The 23,573-nt window shown below is 37.7% G+C and overlaps 1 protein-coding gene across 1 annotated transcript in view; it reads right to left on the bottom strand.

The window, feature by feature from the left end:
* Ankfn1 (ankyrin repeat and fibronectin type III domain containing 1) overlaps positions 1–23,573 on the bottom strand; it is a 418,857-nt gene that overhangs the window by 121,149 nt on the left and 274,135 nt on the right. The window lies entirely within an intron of this gene.

The raw sequence follows: 23,573 nt of genomic DNA, 5'->3' as shown, positions 1-23,573 counted from the left end.
ACAAATTACATCAAAATATGAGTGATGGTAAATAAACACATGCCCCGAGATCATTTTCATTTATTTTACGTATTTTTTTCTTTTTGTGGTACTGGGATTTTAATTCAGGGCTTTGTGTTTGCCAGGCAGGGGCTCTACCACTTTGAGACATTTTTTGATTTATTTATTTTTCAGAGAGGGTCTTGCATTTTTGCCTGGGTCAAGCCTCAAACCCCTGATCCTCCTACCTATGACTTTGGGCCTCCCTCATAGCTGGGATCAAAGGTGAACACCACCATGCCTGGTTTATTGGTTGAGATGTGGTCTCACTAACTGTGCCCAGGCTGGCCTGGAACTGTGATTTTCCTGATCTCTGCCTCCTGAGGAGCTGGGATTACAGGTGTGAGCCACTATGCCTGACTCATTTATGTACTTAATTATTTTTCTCTAAATAATTTTCATTTTAAAAGAGGGAGACAGAAGAAGCAACACAATGTGAATTTCAACTACAGTTTCCAACCCTTTTCTCTTTTCTGTACACTTATTAATGATGGGTTCCTATACAGGATGAACTCCTATTGATGTCATTACCTGAACCCAGGTATAATTTCACCTTTTATGTCCTCAAGAAAGTGCATCAGAGTGCCAGTGAATAAGAGTAATATTATATGGATAGTTTTGAGTTCCTCATAATGTTAAAAACAAAGGAAATATTCTTCCATTTTCACTACTCTAACTTTAGAATCATAGCTAATACTTAAACTATTTGCTTCATAGTTAATAATCACAAGGCTGATATAGACTAAAGAGAAGGTGAAAGTCCTTAAAGAGTTGAGGTTTAATTTTACTTTTTTTTGAATGAGAGCTAGAGCTACTTTAAGATATCTGAGCTTTCTACTACTCCTAAAATTATATTTATTCATTGCCTCATTCATTTTTCAGCCATCCATTCATCCATGTAGCCATTTATTTATTCAGTCTAAATGTTGAGGGAGAGGTGAAAAGACACGCCGTGCTGAAGGAACAGCATATGCAGTGGCACAAAGGCATGAGATTTTATGAGGCTATCAAGGTAAGGTGAACTGCTCTGGGCTTTTGGCCACAGAATGTAGGTTGGTAAGTGGTAGAAGGTAAAGCTGGAAGGATAGGTTGCTAAAAGATTGTGTGCTGAGGAGTAGAAGCCCTTCTAGTCATTGCCACATGAAGCTGGTTATGCTTCAAGCTGGTTTTATTCATACAAAGAGAAAAATCTAATTCCTGAATTTGTTGCCTAACATCATGACCAGGACCAGAGACCAAAGAGGGCCAGTGAGCTACTCCCATCCACTGAGGGGGTTGGCCAAATGCTTGAGAGTCTCACCTGGTGGGCAGGTTCCCAGGATCCTCCTGAGTAAAAATGAGGGCTGAATGTGAACCTCTGAAGCCAGTAGAAGTAGCACGGTTTTAACAATGCCCTTCGCATTGCCATGTGACTCTAATCCCCTGGAGATCAGAGTAGAGCCAAACTTTTCTTGTTGAGAATTCTCAGCTTCTGCAAACTCAGAAAGTCTCACCCCAGTTCTACGAATTTCTTAGATTATGGGAAAGGCACATTAACCCCTGAACATTCTAGCTTAGACTTCAGATCTCTCTGGTAAACAGTATGTTATAGGGGAAATAATAATGACTTGGGAGTCAGGAGTCTTGGGATTTTGTCCTGGCTCTGTCAAATAATTTTGTGATTTTGAGAAAGTCCTTCCCTTTTCTGGGTCTCATTTTTCCTCAGTTTTAAAGGAGTAGATTGGGCCAGATGCTATCTGCTTTTCTCTTGTTAAGTTGTAGGATCCACAGATTTTCTTCTATTATTCATATACATATTTTACATGGCTCTTAGTGTTTTATAATTTTAGCCTTTTAAACATCTCATCATATTGTAAACTAAATTCTTTTCTAAACTTGCTTTATATTGAATTTTACCTCTTTTGTTACCTGTATTACTCTTACTGTTTTAAAATGAAAGTTCATTTCTTAAGATCATTTTAGAAATTCTAATTCTTTTGTTAACTTTTACTGGGTTTGGATTTTCCAAAATTAGATCAGACAAAACGAGCAAAATATCTATTAGGCCAAGTTTTTAGCCTCTGAACTCAAAGAACATCAAACCAACACAAACACATTCTTTAGCTGTGTTAATTCCTTACCAAACAACAAAGAATTTACCACCACAGTGTCAAACACATCCAACTGTTTAAATGTAGAACAGCAAAATAATTGGAAAATGAAGCAACAAAATGTCATTTAAAAGGGTATCCTGTAAGAAGCCATTTAATAATTATGAACAAACAAATTCCCTGGAAATCTTGGGAAAGTTTTGGCAATTTCTATTAGGTTATTAGAACTGTCCCATGGAAAACCACTTAAATAGAGGTTTTAAGAAATTAGATTCCCTAGACTAACAAAACAGACAAAGAATTAAGGAAATAGTGCTTCCTGTAGGAGAGATGAAGCCTCTGGGAGATGCTTATCCTCCTGTGTACATGGATGAAATTATCTTAAGACATAAATCCTTGGAGAACAAAAAGAAAATGGACTTTGGAGCATTGTGGTACGCTGTCAATTATAACAGAGCAAAGAAAATGGAAAGTTTGTGGTTTGGGGTTTCAACTCTCAGTATTGGCCTGGCTTTCTTCCTGCTTAATGGTTGTTATACTCTTATTTTTAAATGTATATATTATTTAAGTAAATGTGGATCCATTTTTATGACTCTGAAGACAGCAGGAACTTTGCCTCCTATTTTAGAACCTGAGGCCATAGGGATTAAGTAAATTGTTCAAGGTCACACAGTTACAAAGTAGAGAAGTTGAGAAGCAATTCACGTAAATGAGGAAACGTGATTGCTTGTGTTTTAAAAATAGAATTTGTTCTTCCTTTATTAAACCCATGTTTTAAAAAAAAGCATAAAAAGATTATTAAGATCATGATCTAGCTGAGAATAATTTCGCTTAATGAGGAGCAAGGGTCATCAAGGCTATTTGAGAGTCATTTAAAGGGATGCTGATTAACTTCTGTAAGGCTTACCTCCTTATCAAATAGTTGATAAGGATTTATAAATAAATGCCACAAGGAACAAGCTTTTAAATAAATGAGACTATTAAGAGCTGTTCTTGGGGCTTCTAGCCTGGAAAGTCGACCTTGTGCTGTTCTTAGGTACTGAGGTTCCTAGCTGCTCTGTCTTCCTTTCTTCACCCTTAAGTCTTTTTATGCTTGTTTTGTATACAATACCCCATGGTTTTATTTGTATTTAGCAGGAGGGATAGGGAAAGATACATGTATCTCATCTTCCAGTAAGTGCACATTGTCCTTGGATGAGATTTTAAGATTATTACAATCCAGCTGCTTCCCTGGAATCTCATAGGATGGAGAAATAAATTGTACTACTCAGACTTAAAAAAAAAAATCTTAAAAGCATTTACCATTTTGTGTTTCTAAGTAACATGATCTCACGACTTCCTCCCAACTCCCAGCTATTAGTCATTTTAATTCCTGTAGTCAAAATCAGTCTAAAGGGAAGGAGGAACTTTGGTTTTTGTATCAATTTCACCATCTCCACAGAATCTGCAGTGCTGATCTTTCAGGAGCTGGTTACCTTTGTAACCAGAAAGGATGCCAGCATTATAGAGCACATCACAGTTCTCTGTTTTGTAGCTGCCAACAATAATTTTGAAATAGGTAACTGAAATAAAAAGCTTTTGTTAATTCAATAATCTGACTTACTATCTCTGACCCTCTCCTCACTTTTTTCCCCCACAATATCTGTCAGTTGAATGTAGTTTATGAGAATAAAGAATCTGGCTATTCCCTTCCTCTGCTACTAAAAGTATCCCTGGTGGGTCCTCATAAAAGATGCTTTCATTTTCACAGGTGTCATTATCCTAATCCACTGCCAGCAGTTTATACCTCTGTTAATTCATAACAGAAGCCCAGGTTTAATGGGAGTGTCTCAAAGAAAAGATATAGAGGTAATGTGGTTAACAAACAGACAGAAGGAGATAAAATGCCTATAAACATCTTTGAAAATTTTCCAAGAGACACTCAGAATATTATGATGGGGGAAAACTGATTGACTGATATAAAGGATTTAAATATTTAGTTGTTTATGCTTGATAAAATGTTTTTCTAGAAAGTTCCTATTGAAAAAAGTTGCAGTATTTGTAGTCTGCAAAGAAAAAAGTCTAGAAATGTAGTTGAAATCTGGTTCTAAGTTTGTTCTAATCTTATACTGCTGAAAGATCCACAGTAAAATAGTCTGAAATTTCTTTGTAGTGGTGTTTTAAGCTGTTTTCTGTTTTGATACTTTGGGAGTTCTGAGAGGGGAGCGGTTGGATTACCCTTAATTCAAGCATAGGCTTAAAAAACTATAATCAAATTTAAAGAATCTATTGATCATTAGTGAACTCTGGCTTGCCATAGAACAAGAAAACCCTGAATGTACAAAACATTAATGGAAGTCTAACATGGTGTTATGAACATGCACATCGGTGGAATGTGTTTTTTTACTTCGTCACTTACTAGCTGTTAGACTTGGACAACTTCTTAATTTACTGAACCTTAATTTCCTCATCTGAAAAATGAAGATAAGACTAGATTCTATATCATAGGACTGGTGCGAGGATTAAATGAAATAATACGTATAAAACATTTAGCTTGGTAAGATCTCAGCAAATATTTCCTACTGTTATCTCTATTAATTCTACAATATTTATCTCATAAACCAATGTAAGGCATAGCACTTTGTTCAAAATACCCTGTTTGGTAGACTGCTTTTTTTTTTTCAAAAGAAAAAGATGCACCAATTTTGTTTATTCTGAGAGAATAATCAAACCCTTTCTGGTCCTGTGCTCATGTCCAGGGTTGAAGGTAGATACCTCTAGCCCATGAAATGCTTGTTTTTAGAACTCCTGAGCTAGAGAATCATCCACATTTTCCCTTGCCATACTAATCTGGTCCCATGCCAGAAACTTCTTGGGACTAGTTCAAATTAGCATTCATTACAGATTAATCTAGAAAAAGTTGGTTATTGTCAGGTGGATACACGAACCTTGGCAGTTTCAGAAACCAGAGCTAAAGTGATCTTATAAAGTTCCAGTTAAATCAACATGGTGTTGTGCTGGTCTCAAGATGACTTTCATGAAATTACCTCTGAAATGCTAAGTATTTTCCCATTCAGAACCTCATTCTAACTCTATAACTTAAACCAAAGATCACACTGTACCTGCTCTCAGCCCTGTAAGTCTTACAAAAGCCCTTGGCCAAAAGCAATAAAATTTGACCTGACCTAATCCTGGAGTCGCAATGGATAATGTGTGTATTTTTCATCAATAATTTAATGTGGAAATTAACTGCATGTGTCATATATTCCCCATCTTAAAGAGAGAGCTTTTATGGTTCTAATGTTACACAATAATTAAATACGTAAACACTCTTGTCATTTAAGACTCTTCACTTTCCTGATAGCTTAAATAAGCACTACAAAAGAGTCCTTTGGAAAAGTTTATTATTTCATTTAGTATGGGAGCCCACTCCATGAAATTCACCCCCTATGGTCACAGAAATGATAGCAACAGGTTTTTTTCTTTCTCTGAAATAAGCCCACTTTGGCTTATTGTATTGTTGTCTCCTGTTTGGCAAAATAGGGAAAGTACTAGAAATTTACAGAAAATTTTGTTCTCTTTCTCTTGTCTTTTATTTGTACGCTTGAACGTTTTCTATTCTTGGGCATGGGATGAAAAGTGTCTCTCTAGTTAGCCTTGCCTTTTGGACTGTCCTAAATGATCCCTTAAAGATTATTCCTTTATGGTAGTTTTCTGTCTAATATGACTTTTTCTGTTGCTTTTTTCTCTTTTGCCTCATTTTGTTTCTACTGGATCCTGTGAAATTTATTTTTATTTAGATCCTTTTATTAAATTGAATGTTTTGAATAGATCTATATGGTTCAGTAACCAAAAGTTATAAACAGTAATATAGTCTCTCCTAATTTCTTGTCTACCATCTTCTCAGCTCTCTGATTTGCCCTAACACCGTAAGTATCAGTGTCTTGTATATTTTTTCAGAGTAAGCATATCCAAACAATTAGGAATGCAGATCCTTCTCCCCATTTTACACAAAAGATAACATAGATATAAATATCCTAAACTTTTAAAAACTTACATCTTGGAGAGCTGTATTGCTTACCTTTGCAATATTGTGACGAAATACTCAAGATAAATAATTTATAAGGAGGAAAAGTTTATTTTGGCTCATGGTTCCAGTTCTCAGTTCGTGGTTGCTTGGGTCGTTGCTTTGGGCCTGTGGTAGTACAGTATATCATGGTGGAGAGCATGGGGCAGAGGAGAGTGGTTACGTCATGTTGACTAAGAAATGAAAGCCAGAGAGAAGGGAATGAACTTCCCAATATTCCCTCCAAGGGCACACTTTCAAGTTCCTTCCAGTAGGTCCTACCTCCTAATGGAGCAATAGAATGGAGACCAAACTTTTAATACATGAGCTTTTGGGGGATACTTAAGATCCAAACCATAACAAGATCCTTCCATACTTACACATAATGAGATATAATGAGATTCCACATTTTTAAAAAATAAGTGCTTTGTATGGATGCCTGTGATAATTTATTTAAGTAGCTCTTGATAGAAATATGGTCTATATTTTACTTTTCTAAACTCCATATGTTGTAATCATTCTTTTTTATTCTTACAAGCAATTCTTATGGAATGTTCATTATACACATTCAAAATGTATCTATAAGACAAATCCCCCTACTTAGAATGATTGAGTCAAAAGTTATTTGCATTTTTATATATATATTGCCAAATTGCCCTCAGTAAAGGTCATAAAATGTATGCTTCCACTAATATTATATGAAATTAACCATTTCCAAGAGTCTTAATTTATAGAATATGTATTAAATTTGAATTTTTTTGATATTCTGAATACTGAAAAGCTATATCTCAGGTTAGTTTTAAATTGCATTTCTTTTGGAATAAGAGAACTTGAACTTTAGTTTTTGAGCTAGGTCTCCCTGTTTTGCCAAGACTGATCCCAAACTCCTGGGTTCAAGTGATCCTCCTGCCTCAGCCTCCTTAGTAGCTGGGACTATCAGAGTACACTACTAATATGAATATAATTTCATCTTTTTTCAGATAATAATCCAATAGCCTTCTTATTGAATTGTACATTTTCCCAACTGATATGTGAAATCACTTATATTACACTAAAAGCCTGCATTTGGAACTACTTATGGATTTCCCCTTCTAATTCATTGGCCTTTATGTACCAGCACTGCATTGCTTACTTATTTTGGTTTTATAATATATTAATATCATGACCCTTATGTTAACCTAATAGTAACAATGATAGCATCATCTTAAATTTATGTAACACAATGTAATTTACAAATGCATTTTCTCATATACTATCTCATTTGTTTTGATTTTCATAACATCACATGGGGCAGTGAAACAGGGATGAATGTTCCTATTTTTATCCATGAAGAAACTGAGGGTCAGAGGGGATGAAATGATTACCAAGACCACAAAGTTAGAAGGTGGCAGAGTGACGGCTTGCCTAGGAGTTTTGTGTCTTTGCCAGTTTATGGTTGCATTTCTCATAGCATCTTAGATATTCTCTGGATGTCTCTTTTCATCAGAGAGCTATTCAGGATCATCAGCATTATCTAACTTTTGGATTGAGAAAAAGACTACTGTGTGAAATCATAGGACAAAAGAGCAGGAGATCATGGATTAACATAGTAGTTTTATAGACAGGAGAACCAAAGCTCAGAGAAGTTGTGACCTTTGTACCCAAGGCTGTGCATCTACTGAGATGTCAGAGCCAAGACTGAATTCAGAGATAGTTCTTGGATTAGTAACTAAGAGAAGGAGGAAAATATTTGGTATACTTTACTGAAGCCATTCATCTCTATGTTTACAAGCACTTCTAGGGCCGGTTAAAAAAAATGTGTGAATTCATTCAGTTATTTAATAAATAATCATGCTGTGTGTACTAGGCACTGGACTACTTGTTGGGTTTATAATGGTGAATTAAATAAGCACAGTTCCTGACCTCAGGGAGAATACAATCTAGAGGGAAAAACAGATATTAAGCAATTAATATGTAGATAAAGATGAAATTACAAAGTGTGAAAAGGACTAAAAGAGAAGCTTAAATGGTGTCCCGAGAGAATGTAACAAGAGAGCTAATGTAGACCACAGAGTCTGAAATATCCTCCATAGCCACGTCAATTGTATACCCCATGCTGTCCCTGAGGCTTCTCTGTGGAAACTTATGTTTCCTTGGATCTGTTCAAAAACCACAGACCAATTTTATCCCCTCATTTCTTCAGAAGAGAGAACGAGGTCTCAAGAAGAGACACGAGTTCCTTAGGAGGTCACTTCACTGGTTAGTGCTCACAACACACTCCTCACTTCCTGGCTAGGTGTCCAACCTCTGCATAAGGTCCTCCTACTACAGTCCATCTCTGCTACCAATGCTGGTAATGAGGCCACTCTACATGGGTCACGGGTTGCTAGGGAGATTATGTCAGTTTGATTCAGTTTATACCACTTGTGGTCAGCACTGTATAGAACAGACAAATCAAGGTTTTGACAAACACTTGTAATGATGCTAGGTATTTTAAGGAAAACAGTTCGTTTCATTTTCCTTCAGTTTCAATTATGGTACTGAAGAGTGGGACAAACTTTCCAAAGCCAAGAGCACATTTTAAGAATTTAAAGCACTTTGTAGAATAACTTAGATCCTTACCTTGCCCATTTGGCAAATTGTTCCTTGCCCATCCTTGTAGTCCTCAGTGCATACTTCCTCAAAAATGGAAAGGGTTCGTTGGAAGAGAAGAGATACAACCCCGTTCATTTAGAATTGACCTTGACATAGGAGGCACTTCCTGTGTTCCCTGCACTCTGTGTTCATGGGTATGTTTACATTTAACATGGGGCAGGAGGATTAGGCAGGGGCCATGGCTCTTCACTTATTTAGTTGCCATTTCGTTTTTAAACTTGAGCTCCTTGATTTAGAATACTGAGTTGCAAAACTAATTTTATAATTTTACAAAATTATAATTTTCTTTTTCTTTTTATTGATTTTTTTTTCTTGAGGGTGGAATGAAAAGATAGGAGCTGTCTGCAACTATGTGACTCAAAACTACAGAAAAATCAAGAGTGGGAAAAACTATTAAAACCTTCCTTTAAGGAAATACTATAAAATGTAAATTCAGAGGTGTTCATGGCAGATGTATTTATAATAGTTAAAAAAGAAAAGCAATCTGAACATCCAGCAACTGAGAAAGAATATAATGCATCTCATTGTATTTTATATAATATTACATTGGATTAGAACAGTGCTTCAAAGTAAAACTCTGACATGAGAATATGCGGGGGAAAACTGGTGGGATAATAAAATTATTTAGTAGAGGCTCAGGGATCAATAGCTGAGGGTTAAATGTGGCTGTAGCATATACTGGCTGTAGGACCTTCAGCATCTTCCTCTCTGTCTTAGATTCCTCATACCTGAGGAGAGGATGATAATACAGGACAGTGGGAGGTTTAGAAGCAATGTATATAAATATCTGACTCAAAGTCTGGTGCATGGCATGGGCTTCACAAATGTCCATTATATATTATTGTGCTCTCAGCTTTGTTATAAACACATTAAAAATACCAGGAGCTCCTCCAAGGAGTAGGTTTCTTTGCAATATAAGATGAAAGGTGGGTTTTTTTACTTCTTTTAAATTTTTTTGCAATGTCCATGACTATATTGGTTTTACCATTTGTTTTTCAGGACTATTTTTCTTTTTTCACCCTAGAACTCTTTTTTTTGAGCTTTTCTGTCCTATTAGTGTCACCCAGAGGTCATCCCCTGTGGACTGCACCCCCAAGGCTTCTTTGCCTGCAGGTGTCCAGTTAGTTCAGCCAGGGCCTCAGTCTGGCTGTGTTTGTGTCTTTTCTTTTTTTCTTGGTGGTAATGAGGATTGGATTCAGGGCCTAAAGCTTGCTAGGCAAGTACTTTACCACTTGAGTCTCACCCCTAATCCTTTTGCTTTTAGTTTGTTTTTCAGTTAGGGACTACTCTCAGATCTTTATCCTCCATCTCTCAAGTAGCTGGGATTACAGGCCTGTGCCACCACATCCAGTTGGTTTGTCTTTTCACACAGCAGCTCCTGTCTGGTGTCCTCTGACCTTTTGTCCTTTCCTCTTCAAGCATACAGGTGACAATGTTTTCTTGGTGTAGCTATTTCTACATGCTGCAGTGTCCCTTGTCCATTCACAAACCCTGCTCACTTCTCTGTAAAACCTCCTTTCCTTAAAATTTCTTCAAAGTTCAAGTTGAGTATAGCTTCTGGTTTGTTGAAACCCTGGCAGATCCAAGGAGACTACCTTATTTTTATAACTGGAAAATTTTTTATTAAAATAACAAAAGGACTACCTCACTTCCAGCCTCCCAAAAGGAAGTACTCTTTAGGGAATGGAGTGGCCCTTCAGCTCCCAGACTTGAGGGTGATTATTTTTGTTTCATATTTGAGGCCTCACATGAAATTAGACTTCAGGCTAGAACACCTATTTCTTAGAAAAACACACTTTCTCTTGAAGAGAAATTCTAGAAAGCAGTCGTGGGCTATTGACAAACTATAATGCTGCAAAGGGATCTGGCCAAAAAGGATTCAAGAGAAAAATCTCTGTGGGGAGAAGGTGGCCTACAAAGTGTCTTGTCATTGGCAGTGCCAGCCGTGTGTCCAGTTGGGCAGTTATGAACACAGGCAGTCTTCAGTTGACGTCTGCCTTGTGTGGAGACCTGTGTCCATGGCCACTGAAACTCATGGGTCCCTAATGCATTTGGACTTAGCATGTGCCAGCCTTTCCAAGGGTAAGGTAAGGGATGCAATTTGCCCAGTCCGGGGGTGGGGTTGTCTGTGGGAGGTAGTTATAGGCTAGTTGGGGATGGGAGCGAGGAGAGGCTTGACTCATCCCTGTGCATGACTCTGCAGTTAAATCCTCATTGGCAGGCACTCTTTTCCCCAGAAGGAATTATGGGGAGGAATCTCACAGTTGCATGGCAAGAAAAGGCTGTTTGGAGCATCTCCCTCTCTGCCAAGAGGCTTCATGTCTCCAAAGTTCAAAAGGGGTATGAGAGGAGAGGAGGGGATGTAAGCAGCTCTGCTTAGTTGGTGGTGTGGCCACCTTGTCAGAAACTTTCCACTGGCACATGTGTGGAAGACAGTGAGCCTGGGGGAGTCAGCAGAGTGCAGAAGGACAAAGCTGAGCCCAAGGCCTTGGGGGTCTGAGAAGAGAGCTGGAGACTACTTACAAAGGAAAGGGATGGGAGGTGAGGCTTACTCAAAGACAGTGCTAGACAAAGTCACTTAGAAACTCCAGCTTCCAAACTTTGGGTCAGTTTCAGGCTTCGTTTTCTTTATAAGGCAAAATGAATTCTTAGGTTGGTGAAATTTTGTTTCTCCAGTTGCTTCAAAGTCCAGTGAATAAGGGAATTTGTTTACATGGTCATTGTTGCATACCCCACACCTTACATGGCACTTGGATGGACAAGCACTTATTTATTGACTGATAAAGGAACAGAGGCCTAAAAACAAATCCCTGTGCTGCTGGACCAGGAACTCCATAAGCGCACAAACTGAGTTCATCTTGGCTATTGCTCTGTCCATGGTGACCAGAAAAGAGCCTGGTACATCATGGGAACTTCAAAAGGAAGGCTTGGAAAGCAGATGTAGACTGGGTTAATGCTGAGCTTCCTTCGGACTCTTTCCTATAGCAATGCCAGGTAGGAAAGATACCGAGGAGGGTTTCTCAGTGTGTGTTGTATCCAAACGGCCAAAGAGTCAGTCCTCCTGTTGCTCTCAGAGCTACTCAGGCCATGAGCTGATGATTTGGCTTAACTGTGAACCCCACAGGTAGAAGGAAGAGTCCCACTGTAGAGAGGTTCCATACGAGGTGAGCCCATGATGAGAGCAGAAACCTATGTCAGATGAAAGGAACAAGAGATATTTATAGCCAGGAGAAACATGATCTACTGAAGGGTTGGGAAGGATTGATAACAATTTTCAAACATTTGAAGAGCTGCTATCCAGAAGACTTTTTCTGGGGGCTCTGGTCAGAGGTCAGAGCTAGAATCTGGAAAGTTATGGGGAAGATTTTGCATAGGAAAGGACCCAGCACAATGCTGGAGTAGGACAAATACTGAGTTAATATTGTGACAATCTTTCTGAAATATGCTTCCTCTAACTTCTGACATGAACTTTGGATCTACATTGTGGAGCAAAAGAACTGGAAGAGTGTCTCTGGAGGCTGGGAAAGCAGGACAGACCCTGAGTCTACTTTGTGGCAAGACTGTGAGTTTTCTTAACAAGTTCTTCTTTATAAGGTTTATTAAAAATTTCCATACCATATTAAATATGAAGATGAGCAATCCTATAGTGTATTTATTTTATCCTTGATTCAACCAATCTGATGTTAAAATGAGGTGCATGAGCTGTAAGGGCTCAAAACACATATTGTGCAGTGGGAAAGGCTACCCTGCGGGGTGCATCCCCATGTGCAAAGGCGTCCAAGCTCAGGAGGGTAGAGCAGATTCCCTATAAGGGACATATGGGGCACAGCAGAGGATGGCAGCTTGCACTGGCTGGTAACTTGCCTTTACACAATAGGCATCTCCCTAGGCTGTGGACAAGTCAGAGACTCAACCATGTATTTGTATGTTAATTCTTCCAGTCAGAGGTGTTTTTATAGCCCAGGTTTGAATAGTGGTTAGAGCCTGGGCTTGAGAGCAGCACTGCCTGGGTCTAATTCTCTGCTCTGTTACCTGCTTACATGTGACCGTGGACAGATTTCTTAACCTCCCCGTACTTCAGGCTTCTCAATCATAATTGAGAGGTGATAAAGATGTGTTGTAAGGTTGTAAGGTTTAAGTGGGTCAATACATGGAAAATTGTAAGAACATAGCCTACTAGGTATAATCCCTTGCTGTGCTTTCGTATTTCTTCATGAAATGCCAGCTCCACAATGACAGAGACTTTTTTTTTTGTCTGTTTATGGTTATATAACTATTGCTTAGAGTACAGCCTGCCATATAATAGGTATAACTAAACTTTTAATGAATACATAAATTAATTGAGTATCTTTGTATGTATTTTGGGCCCTATGCCAAGAACTAGGAATGCCAAAATGTACAAAAATGCCTTGTCCACATGAAGCTTACAGTCTGATGGCAGGCACAGGTATTAAAAGTGTGACTCCGTGTTTTCAGCTTGGCTGCATATTAAAATCACCTAATGGCTCCTGAAAAGATATTTTGCTTGGGCTCCCACCATAAGGACTCATATTTGCTGAGTCTTCAAGGAGCTCAGGTGTGACTCTCTAGTCAATCTAATGTATGGCTTAGTTGGGGGAATTCCTGGTATATATATTTGCAGGGTTCCATAGAACATCTAGTGATGACAAAATTGAATTGGAAAGTGTTTTATTAGATATACTAGATAGGAGCTGTGTGTAATAGTACATGCCTATAATCCTAGCATTTGGGAAGCTAAGGTAGGAGGATCATGAGTTCAAAGCCAGCCTGAGCTACATAGCAAGACCCTGTCTCAAAAGAAAAAAAGATATATTAGAATGGAAAGACTCTAATACATTCTATAGTAAAGAAATACATTTAAACATAAAAAGATTGAACAAAAATAAATAGATATTTGCAAGCTGTAAACATTATTTTGAAGGAGAGATGAAGAGAATAACAGAATTTATAATTCTTTGAATTATGAATTTATAATTTATAGAATTATAAGTCATGGAGCCTGATTTATAGTAGATACTTAAAAAATGCTTCTCTGAAAAAAATGACATTTATTTATTTATTTTTGCAGTACTAGGGTTTCAACTCAAGGGCTTGTACTTGTTAGGTAGGCACTCACTCTGTCACCTGAACCTCTCCTCCAGTTCTTTTTGTTCTAGGTTATTTTTTTAGATAGGGTTTTGTGTTTTTGCCCAGGACTGGCCTAGATTGTGATCATCCTACCTCTGGCCTCCCACATAGCTGGGACCACATGCACACCACCACATTGGACTTACTGGTTGAGATGGTGTCTCAGTAACCTTTTTGCCTGGGCTGGTCTCAAATCATGATTCTCCCAATATGTGCCTTCCAAGTAGCTGGTATTACAGGGAAGTGACTTTTAATAGTGACCTGAACCATCAGTGGGCAGGTTAGTCAAGGGCCAATGTTTCAGCCACAGGAAGCATCATGTGCAAAGGTTCTGTGGAGGAGGAACTTATTTAAGAACAGAAAGAAGTCCAGTGCTGCTGGAATATATCAAGCAAGGGGAAGAAATGAAAAGAGACAAGATTTATGCCTGAAAGGAACTCATATCTTAGGGAAAAACTCACATATTCTAAAAATTTCTTACTACACTATGAGTCTATGATTTTTCCAAATATAACAGGAAGAAGAAATCACTACCAGGAACAATCCTTTACCAGCTGATATAAAAACCCAGTTTCACATTTGGCTCTAAGTGACTTTCATAATTTTTGAAACAGCAGACATGCTTTCATAAGCATGTTGACTTAGGCTAATATTAGCATTAGGTCATGTTTTCTGAGCATACAGTCTGGGTAAGAAGGAGAAGTGACTTGAGATTGGATCAAGATGCTAAACGGACACACATGCCTACCTACTCTTTTCTCTCCAAAAAGTTTAAAAGGCAAACGAGGTGTTTTAAAATACATCCATTGGCTAAAAGACAAGCACGGGAAGAACACACCATACCTTCTTCCATTCCCATCATTTCCTCCTAGAAACTACTGCTATGTCTTATATTTCAATCATTTTGTCATTTCAAGAGTGTTACATTGTTGGGCATGGTGATATACCCCAGGAATCCCAGCACTTGGGAAGCTGGGGCAGGGGGCTTGAAAGGCTGACCTCTATCTTACAAAATAGATAGGAAAGCAATAAGATAGCAAGGCCCTATCTTAAAAAAAAAAAGAGTATGTTATATAAATGGAACTGTAGACTATGTAGTCTTTTAGGATTGAATTTTTCACCCAGTAGAGTTTTTAGAATACTCATTCAGGTGCTTCTTCTTTTTTTTTTTTTTTGTGGTACTGGGTTTTGAACTCAGGGCCTACACCTTGAGCCACTCCATCAGCCTTTTTCTGTGAAGCGTTTTTTTCAAGATAGGGTCTCACGAACTGTTAGCCGGGGCTGACTTCCAGCTGCAATCCTCCTGATCTCTGCCTCCTGAGTAGTGTGAACCACTGGCGTCCAGCTATCCAGGTAATTTTGTATATAAGTAGTTTGCTTTTTTAAATTGCCTAGTACCAGTCCATGGTAAGCCTGCATCACAGTTTGTTTAAGCATGCACGGGTTGCAGGACAGCTGTGTTGTTTCCATTTCTTGCTATTCACATAGATCTATTATAAACATTTGGGTAAGGGTTGTGTTGGAACATAAACTTTTATTTTCCTGGGATAAATTCCCAGTAGTGCACGTGGTAGGATGGATATAGTCCCATGTGTAGTTTTTAAAGAAGTTGTCACACTGTGTTCCAGAACAGCAGAGCCGTTTTATGTTCTCACTGGTAATGTATGAACAATTGGGTTACTTCAAACCCTTAGTACTGGGTTTTGAATTCAGGGCCTCATGCAAGCCATCGTCCAGTCCATCATTTAAAAAATTTTTAATACTGCCATAGACATGTAGTAATATTTCACTGTGGTTTTAATTTATTATTATTATACACTGAAAGAAAAGCAGAGAGGACTATGGGAAAGAAATTCAGTCTTACTCAGGAGGGTATGACTATAAGAAAGGATCATTTGAAAGGAATTGAGTAGATAATGGTAAGTAATGTAGGAAAGAGAATGTGAACATTAGAGATTCGGGGAAAGTACGTAGAAGCAGAAATGTAATCATAGTATACTATTTGGCTTTGTAATGTCAAACATTCCTATACTCATAACAGTATAAATATTAATGACTTAATTAAAAATAGAAAGGGAAGTATATTGCGAGAATAGGAGAGTACAGATGGCTGTGGTATTATGAGAGGGTTCAGTTCTTTTCTGTCACAGTTGCAGTTGTATAAATAAGACCAGGTATTGGTAAATCCAGAAATAGTCACAGGAGCATATTCAGTAAAGTAGAGTGCTAATTACTAGAAAAAGAAAAAACAAAGCAAATGAAAAGTAGCTCACTCTGAAAGAGGGCTAGGAAAGTAGAGAAGATGACTCGTGTGCTTTCGTTATAATCCTTTCATAACATTTTTTAAATCCCATTTTTAAGTTACTTCAGACAAGGCTCATGCCTGTAATCCTAGCTACTCAGGAGGCAGAGATCAAGAGGATCGTGGTTCAAAGCCAACCCAGGCAAATAGTTCACAAGACCCTATCTCGAAAAATACCCATCACAAAAAGGGAGCTGGTGGCGTGGCTTAAGGTGTAGGCACTGAGTTCAAACCCCAGTACCATAAAAAAATTAGGACTGGGCACAATGTCTCATGTCTGTAATCCCAGCTACTTGGGAGGCAGAGATAGGAAGATCATGGTTTGAGGCCAATCCCAGGCAAAGAGTTAGTAAGACACTATCTCAAAGAACACACCAGGCATGGTGGTTCACATCTTTTCCTGGCTATGTGGGAGGCATAGGTAAGAGGATCATGGTCTGAGGTCAGCCCTATGTGAAAAGCCTAAGCCCCTAATATGAAAAATAACTAAAGCATAAAGGTCTGGCAGCATTGCTCAAGTGCAATGCCCTGAGTTCAAATCCCAGCATTGCCAAAAACATCTAAAGTGTGTATATGAAGAGATAGACTCCCAACTGGAGAAAATAAATTAACTATATACTCTTTGCAAGTGACAAATGTATGTTAAATGTCATAGAAAGGATGGAAATGATGGGGAAAAAAGACAGCAGGCAAATGGAAATAGAAAGCAATGCTAAGTTCAAACACAACAGGAGTTGAGAAAAACAGTAGGAAGCAAGGCAAGTAAAGCAGTTTCACTCAGAGATCAAGGATCAAAGGGATAGATGCTTTAAGGACAGGACAATCAGGTCTTTCAACAACACACAGCTTACACCTTAGACTCAGTGGAACTCAAACTTCATGTGTGGCACACATATAACTTGTTAGCCACAAGCAAGAGTTCAAAAATCCTCCAAGGGATACAGTCCCTTTTTAAAATTTTCTTAGTATAATGTAATAAAATCAGAAAATAAAATATGGTAAATGGAATCAGGCTACTTGGAAATTTAAAATGATTTGTGTAAAACTTTTGGATTAAAGTAGAGACAAAACAAATTACAAATTGAGATAAGTGACAATTATGGAACCACATTTAAAACTTACTGGGACATGGAGAAGTCATTACCCAGGGAAACATTTATAGCCTTAAATCCATGGATTAGAAAAGAAGAAAAATAAAAGAACAAATACATTAAGTTTTCAAATTAAGAGGGAAAAAAAACTAGTAAGGAAACAATAAAGTAGATCTATGGGAAGTAGAAGGAACTGGCAGCATAAAAGAAAAACGAAACCCCCTGTCACTAAGTTCTCTTATCTTTAAAGTGAGAAAACAGAGGGTTTAGGTAACGTGGCAAAGGTCATAAAACTCAGAGGTAATAAGGGTAGATTTCAAAATCAAGGGCATCAGATTCTGGAGTCCAGGAGTTCTAAAACTTTGCATTTTGCTTTTTCTCCCTTCCACAGAGAAAGCAAACAAACCTCAATAACACTGAGACTATGAATGATGACTGATTTAAAAGATGCATGTGGTTTTCAACAGGGGAAGTGCTAATGTTTCTTTGTTTCATGTACTAATGTGTATTAGTTTCAAGCATCAAGAAAATTAATAATGTCATATTTTGGACCAAAGAAGGCACCAATCAATTTCTTACAGTCAACATTGTGTATTCTCTGACTATCTGCAATAAAAATTATAATTAAAAAAACCTGGATAAAAAAATAAACAAAGTAGAAAGTAAGCAAAAAAGAAAAATTTTTATGAATTCAAAAGTTAACTCTTTAAAGAGACCAATAAAATAGCCAAATATTCAATAATTCTAAAAGAAAAGGTACACATACATAATTTTCAAAATATTAAAGGGGCTGTAATTACAGAAATGTAAAATTATGTGATTATACTATGTATAGCGTATGTCAATAATCATTATCTAGATGAAACTGGTGAGTTCCTAGGAAAAATATAGAAATAATTATATGGTTTGATATTTGTAAAAGAAAATAAAGCAAAAGTTCTTCTTAGTAAGCTAGAAAAAAAACACAATTTCATTAATTTGATAAAGGGCTATCTACCAGAAACCTTCTATAGATGTCATACTCAGCGAGAAAATATTAGATACATTTTGTCACAGCTGCTATTCAACATGTAGTGGGAAATAGAAATCAGTGAAGCAAAATGAAAAAAAGGACAAAAAATTGAGGAAGAGACAAAACCTTCATTCTTGAAGAAGGTAAGCCAGAAAAAACTCATCATGATATAAAAAAGACAACCTACTGAAAAAGAGTACTAGAGACTTTAGCAAGGCATCCAATTAATTTTTTTAAAAATTAGCAATATTTTTCTACTGACCCACAGCAATCAATTAGAGAAAATCTTGGGAAAAAAAAAAGTTCATTCATGATCACCAAAAAAAAATTGTAAAGTATATCAGGCAGGAAACCCAACAAGAAGTATAGAAGATCCATGTGATGAAAATGATTAAATTGTTCTTAAATATATAAAAACTCAACTTGATTAGAAAAACAGGCTCATGGATGAGATGTTGCTCCATATTAACTAGGGAAATAACACAAGCCCTATGAGAATTTAAAAACTGAACTTGACAAGCCAATTCGGAAATTCATTTGAAAGAGAAAAATATGTGTGAATAACAAAGAGATTTTGAAAAAGATTACTTTGGACAGAGACTTGCCCTACCAGATATTAAAATATAGTGTACATTTATTTTGTGATATTAGCACAGGTGTAGACACATCAGTGACAGAGTGGGTGAATGCAAAGACCTTTCCACTTCTAATTAACCAATACAGAAAAAATATTCTTACTGGTAAGATAGAGGTACATATGAACGTAAGAATTATAACATTGCATAATAGAAAAAATTAAAAACAGCCCATATCTATTAGTAGGAGAATAATTATATTTTGATCTATGAACTACTAATGTTATACAACTATTAAGCAGAATGGAGAAGATCCAAATACACTGGCATGGGAAAAGAGATGTATTATATCATGAACTGAAAAAATATCACTGAGTTGAAAAATCCAATTGTCAGTTTAGGAAAGTGGTTTGTGTTAATAGTTTGAATCTTAACTATTCCCTAAAGGCTTATGCTCTATAAGCTTGCTCACCAGTCTGTGGTGCTAGTGGGAATAGTGACACCTTTAGGAGGTGAGGCCTAGTAGAAGGAAGTGATGTCAATGGATGTATGTGCTTTTGAAGAGGCTGTTAGAACCCTGGTCTCTCCACTTTTTTTCTTTTGCTTCCTGACCCCCATGGTTTATGCAGTTTGTTGTTGACTGAAACATAGTTGTTATGCCATATATGGCTGTATGCCTGTATTGCTGATGCATCAAGAAAGAATCCGTAAAGGCATACATCAAACTCATTACAGGGATGAACTGCATGGTAGGCACGTGAGATTGGGGGAAAGAGTGAGGGAGAACTGACTTTTTTTGTTATATAACTAGTCACTGTTTCAGGGCTAAAACACTATTCATTGTTTGAGGGCTAAATTTTTTTAATGATGAAATACAAAATAAAAGAGAGCTGCTCTTTACAACATGGCCTATTAAAAAAAGGTTTCAAGGTGTTTCATGAGATTGGAGAATAAATTGCCTGGATCCTGACAACTGACTCTTGCACTTAGTGACCTTTTACTTCTCCCATTCTCTCACTCTCACTCGACATACATACCTTCAGTCACTCAACTCATTTTCATGTTTTCACCCACATGCAAAAAAAAATGTTAATTCATTGAGCTTTGGGCTCTCTGGAAATAACATTTTTTTGCCCTTCTTTTTTTTTTTGCTATCATCTGTAAACCTTTGGCCTCATCTTTTTCTCTCTGAACCCAAACAGGCTAAATAAAGTTATAAATCTTTTGCTTCATGAGGTTATATCATGTCAACCTTGTAGTGAGAATAGCTACTTTATGCTTGTGATTAAATTAGTTCTTAATTATGTATGTATAGAAGATAATTATATTCTTTAATGTAATGCTTTCTTTTGGTAGACAAATGTCCTCAAAACCATAAGATTTAGTAGGAAAAAATAATAGAAGGGGTAAAAAGTATAAATCTGCTCTTTGAAGTCAGGGCTTTCTCCAGCCTTAGGGAGAGCTAGCCCCAGTCATGTTCATCAAGTTATGATCAAGTTGACACTATCAATTTAAATGATTGGCCCTGAGCATTTTCATATACATATGGTGGGCTCTTCCCTCCTGGAAACTGAAATGGCCACCTTCATCTCCCTGGAATTCTTTACCTCCTCTCCTGAAAAAGAATTGGGAGGTGGTGGTAGGGAGAGGCCAACCTAGCTTCTGAAAGGTGATACTGATCTCTGCAAGGAGAAATGCTTTCTTATTTTAAAAAATAGGATCAAATGAAGATAGCAGTCAAGCAATTGGCCTTTAAAGTAGAGAATTGGGTTTTTTTTTTTTTTTTTTGGTTGTTTTTGTTCTTTGTTTTCTGTGGTACTGGGGATCACCCAGAGCCTTGCATATGTTAGGCAAGCATTCTACCACTGAGCTATGAACCCAACCCCTTTCCTGTTTTTTTTTTTTTCTTTTTGAGACAGGTTCTTATTATGTAGTCCAGGCTGACCTGGAGCTTTTGATCCTCTTGCCCCTGTCTCCAGAGTGCTGGGATTATAGGTGGCACCACCATAAGAGTGGTTTCTAATGCATCAAGAAATGAGGCAGGAGGAGAGTCAGGAAGGGCATGTCTAGAAGCAGTGCCTACACAAACTGCAGCATCTACTGCAGCATCTCATAATTAGCAAACCCCAAAGGTGTCACCACTTGAAGCCCCACTTTTGAAGAAAAGCTGGAAAATATTTTATTGCCTGATTGGAAGACAGAAGCTGCACTGCACCTGTTACACGATACCCCCTACCCACTCTGAGTCCTTTAAAATAACATTTGAAAATGTTTTCTGCTTTGGGCCTGCAGAGAAATAACATATAATCTGCAAATGAGCACTTCAGGGAGGTTACCCAAGGTTAGGAGGAGAAAATACAAAACAACATCTGGCAGTAGTCCAAAGCATCAAAGCTTCAGAAATAACTCTAGGTTTTCTCTGGAAGCCATGAAATTGGGCAGATGAGATTGAAAGATGCAAGCGCTCTTTGAAACCAAGGAGAAAATATCTAGAAACATGCCCATTTTATTGTATTAAGGGCAAATGCAGATAGAAAAATCTCACTGAAACTGCTTCCTGGGTTTGAAGCTATAACTGACACCTTTAATCTCTAAATTGTGATGGCAGTGGCCTGGTACATGGTCCTGGAGCTGGAAGAAAGACCTACAAGGAGATGTTCTTAAAAGATTTCTGTACATCAACTAACTCTTAAAACATATGCTGATAAGTTGAGTTATACAAATGAGAAACAGAAGGATCCAGATTTTCTTGCAAATATGCACTGACTTAAGCACGAGGGGAAAACGTTCAGTTGTCAAAATAGGCTTGAGGTTTTGCTGAACCCAGAAATTCTGGAGAGGAGAGTGAGATTTTTTTTTTTTTTTTGCCAAACCCCAAATACTGCAGGGTTAAGCTTTCCCCCTAACCCATTAGATAACTATCATTTCATTCTGTGGATTTCTCAGTTGTTTCTTCTTCATTTTTTTTAAAAGCAAACAAAATAATTAGGCTTGTCTCAGGGCAATTTTGCTAATATTTCCACAATGAAATAACTACTTCAACCCCTGAATTAAAAATTGTCCTGTAGTCCCTGTGGGTACAGTAGGCTGCCAGCTGTTTTGAATAAACCTTGAGAGTGGTCAGGTTAAGGACTTCATTTATGCCCTTAGAAATTAACACAAAGAAAGCTACTTCATAATGCCGCAGACAATTCTATTTATAATGCTGAATTAATGCTCTCCAGTCACGAACAGAAACCACTGTGACCTTTTGTTTCAACCTAACCTAAATCCAAGTCTCCTGAGATAAGAAGTGTTAATATGTGAATGCTGATAGAATTTGTTGGCATTATGGTCAAGTATTAAATAACCAACAGTCTGGATAAATTAGCTTCTGATAGCTCACTAATCAAATGTAAGAAGGAGATGTCAAACTGGACAGCATTGATGAAACCTTTCATCAAAATCTTGAACTAGAAAAGGAGAAAAAAAGGAAAATGACCACATCTAACACTGTCTGCAAATACTTGTTTTAGATGTCAGTCTTGCCAGATGAGATGACCAAGAGGAAGTATTAGAACTTCTGCAAAAGGATGGTGATAGGAGACCATCCTGAGTGGCTTTGTCTATGTGCTGTTGTTAGCACCCAAAGGCTGCCTTCTCTTTGATACAGAAACCCGGTGATAACCAGGTTGACCCTGTCTTTACCTAAGGTATTACAGAGTAGAGTTACCTGGAGAATTCCAAATACACAGATAGCTATAGGGTACAGGCAGAACAATGGCTGCAGAAACACACAAGGTACTGTGAGAAGAGACTCTGAGAAAGAGAATGGAAGGTGCTCTACTTTTGCCTCCTTTTGCAAGTAGAGAGAGCAGTAGTGGCTTGAACACATGGAGTCTGCCTGTGGCCTGGCACCTTGGGTAAGGCATGGGGAGCTTTGTTAGGGTATTTGGGAATATGGCTTTGTAAATCAGGAAAACAGATCTCTTTCCTTTTTCAACCCCACAGTTTTGACTTGGACTATGTTGTGAGTCTTTCGACTAATTTTTTAATCTTTCATCCCCTCAGTTTTTTCATCTGAACTAGCTGTGAAGACTGACTGGAGTTAATACAGACAAGTTTAAGCAGTGCTTGGTGCAAAGCAGGTGCATCATAAGCACCGGCTGTCATCATTGTGCCCTATCATGTCTTCCTCCTCTGGGTTCTCCCTCTCCTTTCCCAGTTCTGCTACTGTAGGCAGCTCAGGCTGTCACGCTGTCTCTTGAACACCTTGCTAATTCATTTTCCTTACTCTAAGTCTATATCTCATGCACTGCGTCATCCACAATATTGACGCTTCCAACTTTCAAATGTCTACTGAGAGCTTGTCCTTATCTATAAGGACCCCTCCACCACTGATCTTAATTTCACTCTAATTTTATATTTGCTGCACATTCTTATGAACCCATGCTCTGGAAGAGCCATGTTCCTTTCTATTCCCTTAACAGTTTCCCTTATTCTTCTCTACATGTCCTGATATTTTCTTGTTTTTTTTTTTTTGTTTTGTGCTTCTTATTCTCTCCATGATAGATATACATTCCCCCAATAGCTTTCAGTCTAACTCATGTCTGTCCTGCAAAGGGAGGCCCAAATGCCACCTTTATCCTGGGGCCTTT

Source organism: Castor canadensis, chromosome 11, assembly GCF_047511655.1.
Source record: "Castor canadensis chromosome 11, mCasCan1.hap1v2, whole genome shotgun sequence".
Classification (NCBI taxonomy): Eukaryota; Metazoa; Chordata; class Mammalia; order Rodentia; family Castoridae; genus Castor; species Castor canadensis.
The sequence above is the reverse complement of the archived record's forward strand: the minus strand, read 5'-3'. Positions and strand labels throughout refer to the sequence as shown.